General features: G+C 38.3%; 1 pseudogene; it reads right to left on the bottom strand.

Moving 5' to 3' along the window:
- The window catches only part of LOC136569390 (S-adenosylmethionine synthase-like), a 16,985-nt pseudogene continuing 4,914 nt past the window's right edge, over positions 1 to 12,071 (bottom strand).

The raw sequence follows: 12,071 nt of genomic DNA on the forward strand, positions 1-12,071 counted from the left end.
TTAATACTCTTCGACAGAGACCAGCTTTCTCCAGAGATTTTGCAATCCAGCAGGCTGCATATGCTGCAGAACTATCAACTTGGAAGGGATCTTTTCCAGAGAATGCACCTCCACCATGGACTCCCAGCCTCCATACCTATCAAGAATGAGCTTCTGGTCAGTCAGTCCAGCATCAGCCTGATGGACAAATAACTAAATTTATTCACAAGACAAACAGCTCATCTAATCCCATACTAGGTTATTGAGATTTATGATGAAGGTGACTTCATCTCAATCTCAATCTCAATAACAGCTTTCTTTTCTATTTGTCATGTATATGACTCTGTTCACAATGTTCACATTCCCATGCTTAATGAAAGAGTTTACTAGATGGCTGGAGTACTCTTCAGAAATGTACTAAGCCATCTGTGCTGCAGTCACTTTTGAAAACCTTTAACAATGCAGCACAACTGTAAGAATGACCAAAAAAATGCTTCCTTCAAATCAGCAATGATGAAGTGCTCTCTCTGGGTTATTGGTCAAAGTCTTCACTCAGCAACACTTTGATGAAGGCCAAGAACTTAGAGAGACAAAACCAGATCACATACAATCTAGAAGGTGAACAAGCTTCACCTAGATACACATACTAAATGGGAAGCAGGGGCTTAGTGAAACTGCAGCTCAATGTTTTCAGCATAAGAGTACTGAGAAATTCTCGCTCAGTTCATATTAATGGTTCAGTGGTGACACAAGTGATACTACACTTTTTCCTTCTTTCTTCCTTCCTGTGCCCTTGATAATGGTCCCAAATTCTTACATAGGTTTTGTCTGCCTCCTACTACTTTATGAGTTGATCTAACTTGCTCTACCAAGAGAAATATACTGCCTCTCTGTCAGATTAGTAAAGCTGAAAACTGCATGCTGATAAATGAACTCCAGAATGCTGAGAAATTCCATCCTGAAAGAGGATAAATGTCATTAATCCATTATTTTAAAATCTCCAAGTAAGCAACATGGGAGCAAAGCCAACATTTATTTCTCAATTAATGTGCTATCCCTTCATTATTTCAGTGTGATTAAAAGCACACCTCATAGTTTTAATCCTTTTGAACTCTTTACACAAACAGTTTTGTGTAACGTAACTTTTTACAATTTCATAGCAGTGGCTTTCTTATCTAATGCCAACACCTGGAAAGCAGAACAGTTGTTAAATTCTAACGACTATTGATACTTATTATGTTAAGTATTCCTTGAAATTCATTCAGCTTTGTGAGTAATTTCAGTGTAGATATCAGATTGTTATTTCTGGTTTTGATTTCTATTGTGGAAGTGAAGAGACACTGCCAGACAGCCACTTTAGCACTTAACTTAACAATTGGGTTTCCCTTATTTAAAATACTTTCCAGAAGCAAAACAAAGACCCAGGAATGTGTACATGTGGCTCTCCGAGTAGGTATAGCTTCAGTTTAGGTGACAACTGTCCAGTAGGAAAGCTCCAGTAGAAATAACTGAAGCTTCCTTAAAAATGCAAAGACTTTTTGGTTAAATGTCATACATTTCAAGAGAACATTTACAAGCATGTGGTGAAGTCCAAGTCTGCATAGGCTGTTGTTTGTCAAAGTACTATACCTTAGGACCACCTTCTACAAACTTTTCACTTGGAAGGACTAGTGAGGAAAAAAAAAAGGACGATGAACACTCAGGGCCAAAATGATCACTCAGGGCCAAAAGCACCTTTCTGCAAGGTGAACCTCACAGTTATTTTCTGCAGCTAAATGTAAACAGATGAAAGGAAATGGGATGAAAAATTATGGATTGTTGTCAATGCTTAAACTCACTGTGGGAAGGTAAAAACACTACCAAAAGGGTTAACTACAGGGTATTGCATGCATTGCCACAGAGAAGTAAAATAACGAGACCAAAGCTACAAAATCCTTTGATTTTAGCAGCTAAGGCTAATCAATCTGTTTTGCTATGTTAACATAATTTCAAAGTGTGAATTAGCAATAAATTTTGGAGAGCCCTGCTAAAATGAACAACTGTAGATCATATGATAGGCTGTACCTTTTGCTCTCTTCTACATGGCTTATGCACATGCAAGTATAAATCGGCATTGTTCCATCCTTAGTACCCATTTTCTTACAAACTAAAGTGGTCTCTCTGTTTTCCTGTTTTTTAAACATGCTTGAATAGATATATCATATATCAGCATGTTGACTTGTTCTGTACAATCCTAACAAGAGGCAGGGTCACAATCCATGTGGTATTGCAACAAGAGCAGCAATACATTAAGTGCACTTGGTGAACTTAATCCACACTAAATTACAGAAATTAAGAGTAGAACACTTTGCTGCTCTGGAAACAGCACATGAATGCTTTGCCTTTCCTGTCCTGCAGGTTTCACAGCCCAGAAAACAGAGAACTTACTGTCTTTGAAAAAGCCGAAGTGCATCACTCTTACAGTAGGCTCAGTGACTAATCCACTGAGTGCAGCAACACAGCTGTCAGCAGCTGGTAATTATTCAGAAAAAAACCCAAACCTGATTGTTGGTAATGTTTGTTAACGTTCCTTATCTCCAGGGGAAGACAAGGAAAATAGAAGTATTGCTTTGAAGAGACCTGCTCAGACAGTGATAGAGTAAACAAACATATCTCCTATATCCAAACACACCTTATGAAACTCACATCACCTTGGAACACAAGAATGACCGCACCATTTTTGATAAACATAAATTCTAATATAGTAGCAGACAGGGTAAATGATTTCTGCTCCTTCTCACCTTTACAAAGTGAGTTGTAATATGCATACTGTACAAACCTGTGTTTTCCCATCTGGTCTGACCCAGGGCCGTGTTCCATTCCATTCCAGAGCCCTTATGCTTGCAATCAGTTTGTGTGCCCAGAGACTGCTAAAGACATACATTACCTCACTTTCGTCAGTGGCATAGCCTAACATCAAACCCTGCATTAAAAACTGGGGAACTGCATGGAAAAATGGGGAAATAAGCCACCCATTTCCATGTTCTCTTTCCATTCTGCACCTGTCTTTGTCTCATAGTACTTCAGAATCACCCAAGCTTAGCAAGAGACAGCAGTAATATCCAGAGTTAATACCTTTCACATTCAACCAGCCCAAAATTACATTTATGTGCAAAAATTACAGCCACAACAGGGGCTGATTCCCCAGAATGGCTCTGCCTTACACATCTGCAAGATCCCACTGCAAAGGCTTCATTAACATAAAGCGCATCAAGACTGCTCTGTCTTATCCCCACAAATGACACAGAAATTTTTGCCAGGCTAAAGGACTTGAAAGATCAGGAACTTACTGACTGATCTTAATTGTTGCTCTATCCTGTTAAGGCCGCTGAATATGGGGAAAGTCACTTTCCTTGAAACTGGTGAAGGCTGTGTTCACACTTCTGGTGATTAAGAGAGTGCACAGTGCTCAACTGCTGATCCTTGCAATTTGCACAGTAGTTTTTAAAGAAAGGCTCCTGTCCATTGTAATTTTAACTGCTTGTACTTAAACTAGATGTAAGTACCTAGAATTACCTGGTGCCCTGCTCCAAATGTCATCATTAGTCTTGCCATGGGAGACAGCCTTCTTGATTTCTTTATACTGTTGTTCTAGGGTCACTAAAACTGTGCAAGTGTTATAGTCCAGTCTCACTGTAAAGTTATCTCATATAATCCTGAGAGTTCCCAAATTGCTAGAGAAGTTTTTAAGGATTATCTAGTTATCTTGGCTAAAACTTTTAAAATTCTATGCATGTAAGTTTCCTATACTACATTTTTATTGCTAACAGAAGCAATCAGCACATTTATTTAACGGTTTCAGGGTGTGGGTAGGTTAGTGCTATTAAGCCAAACTTGAATTTTTGAAACTGATAGGATACAGGTAATTCCACAAGATACCTGCCAAAGCTTGTTATGCTTATTATGCTATTGTTTGTTATGACATTGCTTATTTTGACTAGGGTTCAAACTGTTTGGTTACTAAACCTGGGAGAGGAGTTTGGAAAATGTTACCAGAAACTGGTATTCAGTTTTTCTTGTACTATGTTGTAGAATTCAATTGAATTAGAGGAAAAACTACACATCATACATGAAAAGGGAAGACTGAAGGGGAGTAGTGATGTAAGTAGTTCTGCTGCTGGAAGGAAACTCCTTCAGGATGCATATAAAGAATACATGAAGAATTCCTTTGGTGTGAGCTTCCAGTGTCACAGGCTTGCCCACCCCAAGGACAAGGAACGTCAGTGTTAAAGCTTTCATTGTACAAAGCTACAGATGTAACCACCTTCTGACATTTGGCCAAATACTAGCTCTCTGCATCAGAAATGCAAGAGATACCTGACACTTTCAAGAATAAGTCTTCTACAAACATGCCACCTTAAAATAGCTCCATCAATATCATCAGTGAGAAATATATATCAACAACAGTTGTGAGTCTTCTCCCAGGCCTGAATACACATTTCATTTTATTCTTCAGAAGACCATAAAAACATTACTTTGGCCACATACAGAACAGACCCATGAATGAACACATGTAGGATCACATTGGGGAATCACAGAGAATCACAGAATATTCTGAGTTGGAAGTGACCTGCAAGGATCATTAAGTTCAATTCTTAAGTGAATGGCCCATCCATCATTTTAATCCACAATTGGTATTATCAGCACCATGCATCTCACTCACCTTTGGAAGAGTCATGGTATGCTATCCTCTTAAGGATCCTTCTTACAATTTGTTAATAATTTACTATAGCCTGGGATGTGATCCCTCCACAGAGCAAAATCATTCCAGTTTTTGCCACACACAAAAGAAAAATATGTCAGTAAAATCTCAGAATTTAATGTATGCTATTTTACAGAGAGATCCTGAAGATTATTCTGTGAACAAAGGATTAATCACAAGGGAAACTCAAAGTAAGGCCTTAGGACACTTACGGGTCTTTGTGCAATGACTCCTCTCTTTAGCCGATATGAACATTTAAAAGCTGCATGCATTCAGGGTCTGTCATAGCCAATTATCCTATCTTCACATTGGCCAGAAGCGGATGTCTATAAGAACAGATCAAGTATGTAGGGCTGTTTCCCCAAATACAAGAATTTCAGCTCAGTGTTTTCCTGAAGCCAAAGGAACATAATTTATTAACAGATGGTGTTACCAGTCTTCGATATATTTTTATTACAGTAATTCACCCAGTTGTCCTTGGCAACCACAAAAACTTTTATCTTTGACAAGATCCTGGAGCAAGAAGCTGTGCAACTTCATTAAAGATTTGTGCAGAATCATTTAATGTTTAATTTGTTGTTTGTTTCAGGAGTCCATCCGGTCTGCAAATCTTTCTGTTTTATGTAAAAACATAGAGCAGACAATAACAAAAAAACTTGGTACAACAATATGATCTACTAGGTCTATGTCATCATGTCACACCTGTTTCTCACATGTCTTGCACAAATTTTTCCTTGACATTTTGCAGCATTCCTCTGTTACCATCTTCAACTATTCGGCAGTTTTAGAAGCATAACTGCCTGAAGTACTGAAATACAAACTTCATCAAGTCTAACACATATGATAAACCCTCTCCTCACGTCTCACTTCTCACATCTGTGCATCAACATGAGATGTTTCAGATGAAAAATATTAGATCATTGTGTTCATGAAATGCAGCTAGTCCTCTGTGCTGTAACTATGGCCTTGGTGGCTTGTTCAAGAAATAAATTCACTGCATTTGGAAAGCTCTTTAGGTACATCCCCTTTCTATGTTCATTTTCTCTGGCAATCAAGCTCATTGCAATTTGGCAACATGTTCACAGCCTCTATTGCAAGTGACAACATCCGTGCATAGTCCTATTGGAAAGTCACACAAAATAGCAAGCCACCTTGATCAGAATCACATTCAAATGATCTTATCCTTCTGTAAACAAAGGGCATTGCCCTAACTTCTCTGTGAAGACATGCGCTCTGACATACATCTTTCCACACTTCACTTTTTCCCTGATTTTCTTAGATTCCTGAGTAACATCCACCCTGACAAATCTACTTGTCCATGATACCACCTAGCGTACTTCTTACATTTCATACTTTTAGTTTGCACTGGAGTACTATGTCTTTCCTTTATTCTGTTAATTTTTTGCAGCTTTTGTCCTCCTTTTCCTTCTCTTCTGAATCAGAGTGCCACAGCTGAGCTCTTTACTGGCTGTGAAAGTCTTGACGGGCAGCCAGCTATTGGAGGAATTCTGGAACAAAAGACATTATATCAACATTGATTACATGTTGTACTTCATTCATCTGTTTTTCTGTCTGTATTTTACTTACCACAGGAAACCTTGTCATCTGGATCAATTCTGAGATGAGCATCTAGAACAGCATCACTTATCTGATAAAATAGCTCATCTAGAAGATAAAAATAAGACAGATATCACATTTCTTTCTTGTGATAAAAAAAAAAAATTCTTAATAAAATGTAATTTCCTGTGATTTAGAGACTTATGATTTTTGGACATCAGCCCAGAAGCAATTTTATCAACTTACACCTTGAAAGGTACGTCTTACCCTGTTGCCATTTCTTGCCTCAAGTCAGTTCTGACATTTTACTATCACCTGCACAGGCCAGCAACCTCCTTGGTGAGGGGACAATGAAAAATACCTGCAAAGGCATCTGAAATAATCAGGATAATTTCAAGAAAATTAAATACTCTTGCAGTAATTTTGGAAGAAGTATTTAAGCTAAGACCTTTCTTTTGCAGTTTTGCATTCTTCTCCTCTTTTATTTTAAACTTTGTGTTGCATTTTCTGTGTGCATTACCTGTTTTCATCTGCATCTTATAACTGTCAGACATCTGCACTTCTGCAGGTGTTTATCCCTTCTGTACCTGCAGTGTGGACCTCAGAAATATCATGTGTCAATTTTTGTGGATGACAAGAGGAATTGCTATCCCTACAAAGAGTACATTATATTGAAGTCTGCTCCTGCAATTATGCAATGCTATCTGGCTCGTTCAGGTTCAGAAAAGCTTCTGCAAACATTTTCTCAGGGTCAAGCATTGCCCCCTCACCATGTTTTAGTTACATTTCTGAAGTGCTGGTCTTTCTGCTTTGGGGAAAGAACACTGGAGAAAAAAGGTTTTACCCATAACGTCTTTAGCACCTCTCACCTATTTTCCACATGAGACCTGAGTATACCAAATGCATTTGGTTTGTTAAAAGTTAATTAACAATTTGGGGGACAAATTTGGATTGTCTCATCAGGATGACTGAACCAGTATGAGCAATCCATGTTATTACTTCAAAACTACAAGCTGAGAGAGGTAGCATATCTGCGAAACCAACATGAGGTATATGAATTAATTTTCACTCACCACCATTACAAAAAAAGCCATCCAAAATATGTTCAGCCACACAGGCACACAGCTGGATCTACAGCTGCATCTCTGTATTAGTGAGCCAGATGCCCACATAGTTTGTGACAGTCATGTTATTATACTTGTAATTGCCAGTTGAAAATAGCATGTCTTGAGGGCCTACAGAGAAAATTAATGAAGAGGCATAACTGAATATCCACTTTAAACTACTTATTTACTTTTACAGATAATCTGGCCCAGGAAACACACAAACACCAGGATGAAATGATAAATCAAGAGTAGAGTTATTCTGTATTCCAAAAGATCTGTAATTCAATGCAGGGTTTAAGTATAAATAGAAGTTTAGTATGAGAATGGTAATTATCTTTCATCACAATCTAAAAGCAAGGAAAAGGCAGAAATGCTAGCAGGTAGTTTTGATGAACCGTTTTGCCATCCATACCACCACACTCAAATACAAAGTATAACCAGAAGAAAAGCCTGAATGTTAAAAATAAATGAGGTCCTTTTATTCACATAGGCTACAGTGGTCTCAATGTCTTAATGAGATTTCCTTATGGAAGTGCACTGGTTGCTTCTTCACTGACATAATTTTCACAACATGAATTAGCAATTTCTGTAGTTTTTACATTTTATTTCTAGCATTTTTCCCAAGAAAGTTAAAGGTAAGCATGTAACTGCATTTCTTAAACATTTCCAAAGTAAGTCCAACCATTTAGGTTCTTGGAAATAAGCAAAACAAAACCCCCACCATCCTGATAGTTGTAAATCCTGTCTTCAGCTCCTTGTGCTGCATTATTTCCCACCTAAAGCATTATCTTCCTGGAATTTATTGCTACTCAAAGGTTAAGAATTCTGATCAATTCCGTAAGTTATATTTCACCTTCACTGATAAAAATGTTTCACTGCTTGAAGACACAAGGATGTAAGATGAAAGGCAGAAAAAAACATGTAGTCATAATTTCAGACCCAGAAGTCATTTGAGTAAGCAAGCATAAAATCAGGAATGCCACATCATCTGGCCAGGCTGATACCCTGAGCAAGATGAGTTCTGATGACTGAGAAACTCATTCCCACCAAAGGGTGCAAGGCTCAAGCAGGAATGTCATAACCTTTAACCACTGGTAAGTTTTATTGCCCATGTGCACCATTACAATGTGCAGTACGCTGGTTTACAGCAAACGAGGGCTAGCTCACGATATGGTGCCATGTGCTGCAGAGGTCTAGAGCTGGGAGGCTGTTCATTAGGGGCAGGGCAGACCAGCTAGTATAGCTGGTCTCACATTGTACCATTCCCCTCTAATGAGTAAGAATATGGATACACAAGAAAAAGTCACAACAAACCTTTAGTGTTTGATACCACTCTCTGTTTATCACTATTTTTTTTTTCATTTCTTCTATCATGGAAAAAGTAAGACATTATCTTAACATTAAAATGCTCAATTTGAAAGCACTACCTTTACTATAAATTTGAGTCATTCCCATGTGTCTTGGAGGCCCAAACTTCCTCCAGTGACTCAGTTACCGCAGCTTCTAGATAAATATTATTGCAAACAAAGCTGTATGACAAATAGCTGAATTTAGTGAGCAACAAGAGTTCAAGACCTGGAAAATACAATGGTTTTATACGTCCTAAACTTGTTGTAAACTTGTGGTACCAAAAACATGACAAATAGACATATGCAGTATTATAACAGTATCTAGAATGCAGCTCTGATGTGAATTAATGCTTAATATTCCAAACATTCCAGAGAATCAAAGATCACCTATAATATACTTGTGCATAAAATGTTTTTTTTTTTATTAAGTGATTTTTTATTACAGAATAAATAAAATGAAATTGCAACACTAGTACATATGGCAGCTCCTTTTCTACCTGTAGACTGATCCATGCTTTTCTTGAGCAAAAGTTTACAGTTACCTATGTCAGATTATATTGCATGCTAAACAAATAAGACCAATTCTAGTCAAGCAAACAAAGACATTAATCCAAAGTCTATTGGAAATAAATAATTTGTTTTTTCTTTTCTCCATTGGGGGAGATACCACTGAACTTTCATCAGACAGCATTCTTCTCTGTGAGCATCAATAAAAGCAAAGATACAATCAGCATTTTTACTTACCAGAATGTCCTTCAGCAACAGATTCTTAGGTAAAAAGAAATAGTTTTTCTTTTTTTTGACATGTTTCAATATCTTTAGCAGGCCTGCAAGTGAGAAAGAACCAAAGCAACTGGACTACAGAAGAAACACAGGCAGGTGAAGTGGAAAGGTTAATGTCTTAATGCAAACAGCTGAAGTCATTGCTCCTCCTGTTTGTTCCCCAAAGGTTCAATAGGTAAGACTATTTGGTGGCTTTTTGTAAGGTGGCTTATCGTAAGGTGGCTTTTATAATGCACTGCTACAGAGACTTCTTTCCTAAGACTTTGGTATGGGTAACCTCCTAAACTATGTAGAAATGTATCATTATGAAAGAAATGTGAACATAGGTAACCCAAAGTTCAGTGCTCTTGCAGACTTCCCTGAGCCTCCATTCTTACTCCTTATTCTAAGTGCTAACTAAAGAGCATTATAAGATATTAACACAGAACACAAGTTTTATTTGAATTTGTAGGATAAATGATGCTTTCAACTAGGCATAATGTCCATACTTTTCACTCAGCTGCAGTAGTAAGCTGTGCAGAAATGTATCTCTCTTTATGTGAGAACAAATGTTCAACACAGTTCCAGGTGGAAGAACTGGTCTCTCCTTCCACAATACTGTGGCTAAGTCAGGAGCTGTAGAGCAACAAAATAACACTCTCTGTAGAAACAGGGATGAAGACGGTGGGTTCATTACAAGTTCATCACCTTGAATTCTGAAACTGAAAGCTATACCCTAGCTCAATAAATTTTTGATTTGTTAATGGTCAGGCTCTCACAATTCATTTTAAAGACTCATACTTTTTGTCTTGATGGACACACACTAGTAGGAAGCAGATAGACTCAAGTATCCAAACTAAGCAAAGAAGTGCTGTCCATTTGGAAGCATTTTTTCCCTTTGGCTTGTTTCAGAATATAGGGCAACAACACACTGGAGCACCTGAACCCAGCAGTGTCAAAAAGCTGCCTAGGAATAACAACAGTTGTGTCTGGTCTTAAAAAACCTTGTCCTTCTGAGCAGCTCTACACTGCTGCTATACATCATGGTGAGTTCAGCTTCTCTAAATCATTTGTCGCTTCTGAAAATGATACTCCAAAACCTAATCATGTTAAACAGCAGCAAGAGTGGTAGTGAAACACAGGTGCACCTTGCTGACAACAGAAGGATTTACAACTGTCCATCACAAGTAAACTACATTTCTTACCAGGCCACCAGCAAACATCTCACAAGAGATGTGTGTTCATCTGAAGTCTTCAATGCCAGGAAGAGGCAAGACTTCACCTTAGGACACTACTAAGTAACCTCACTTAGTAGTGAGGTACATGAGGTAATAAAATCAGTAATGAAGGCAGAGCACTTAAATAAATGAGACAAAGCCAACCCTCAAAAAATAAAGCAAAATGATATCTCAGCTGCAATGATTGGAGAAGGTACAGCCTGTGGCAATGCAAGTGATAGCTAGTGTGCTGCAACAGGCCAGTCAGTAACAGGGAAAACCACCCCTCTGGAAAGTGATATGTGTAGAGGACTTAGTTGAAGGAAAAAGATCATCTTCACCTTTTTTGATTTTGTCTTGCCTTTTTTTTTTCCTTTAAATCCTAGAAACAAAAGTTTTCAGCACATAACACCAAAAAATACCAGTTTTCCAGAAAACAATGGTTGCTTAAGTGTTTGTGGAGAAGTGCAATATAGAGGAAGAGTTTAAACTGTGTTAATAGCTATCACAAATGCCCTGTGAAATCTACTTGCTATTTCATTGCCTTTCTTTAGTTTCAGAATTTATTATGATACAGTAGAAAATTATATTAGCTATACAGAGATTTGTGTGCCTGGAAATATTTCAATTCTGTGTAATAAATACATGGTGAGCTCAAGTTACATCTTGACATAAAATACTTCATACAAAGCATGGAAAAACATTTGAATGAATGATTTTAGTCTCCTCCATCAGGAATTCATGTTATGCTGCATTCTAAAATACTTGTGCTTTACATTGTTCCATGTGAAGAGGTGATGGAATGGCTCATCCTGAAGGATACCTCTATCCAAATGGACGACAAGAAGATGATCAGGATTCACTTTTATTTAGCAAGGATTCACTAAAGGAAAATCATGCTTGACCAACCTGATTGCCTCCTACAATGGGACAACTACCTGGACAGATGAGAGCAGTGGATATTTTCTACAGTGACTTCAGCAAGGATTTCAATACTCTCTGATGTGCTCAGAGGTAAGCTCAGGACGTGGAAGATGGATGGATGGATGGATGGATGGATGGATGGATGGATGGATGGATGGATGGATGGATGGATGGATGGATGGTGAAATGGAGGGAGATCTGGCTGAATGGCAGATCCCAGAGAGTTTTTAATCGGTGGCACAGGGTCTGTTTGGGAGCATGTCACTGGGGGTGTCCCCCAAGGTTCTATGCTGGGCCCAGTGATTCATAGCTTGTTCAGTTGGATGAAAGAGCAGGTGCTTCCTCAGCAAGTTCACTGATGTTACAAAGTTCAGAGGAGTGGCCAACACTCCAGAGGGATGTGCAGCCCTTCAGAAGGATCTCGACAGACTGGAGG

The sequence above is a fragment of the Molothrus aeneus genome, chromosome Z, assembly GCF_037042795.1.
Source record: "Molothrus aeneus isolate 106 chromosome Z, BPBGC_Maene_1.0, whole genome shotgun sequence".
Classification (NCBI taxonomy): Eukaryota; Metazoa; Chordata; class Aves; order Passeriformes; family Icteridae; genus Molothrus; species Molothrus aeneus.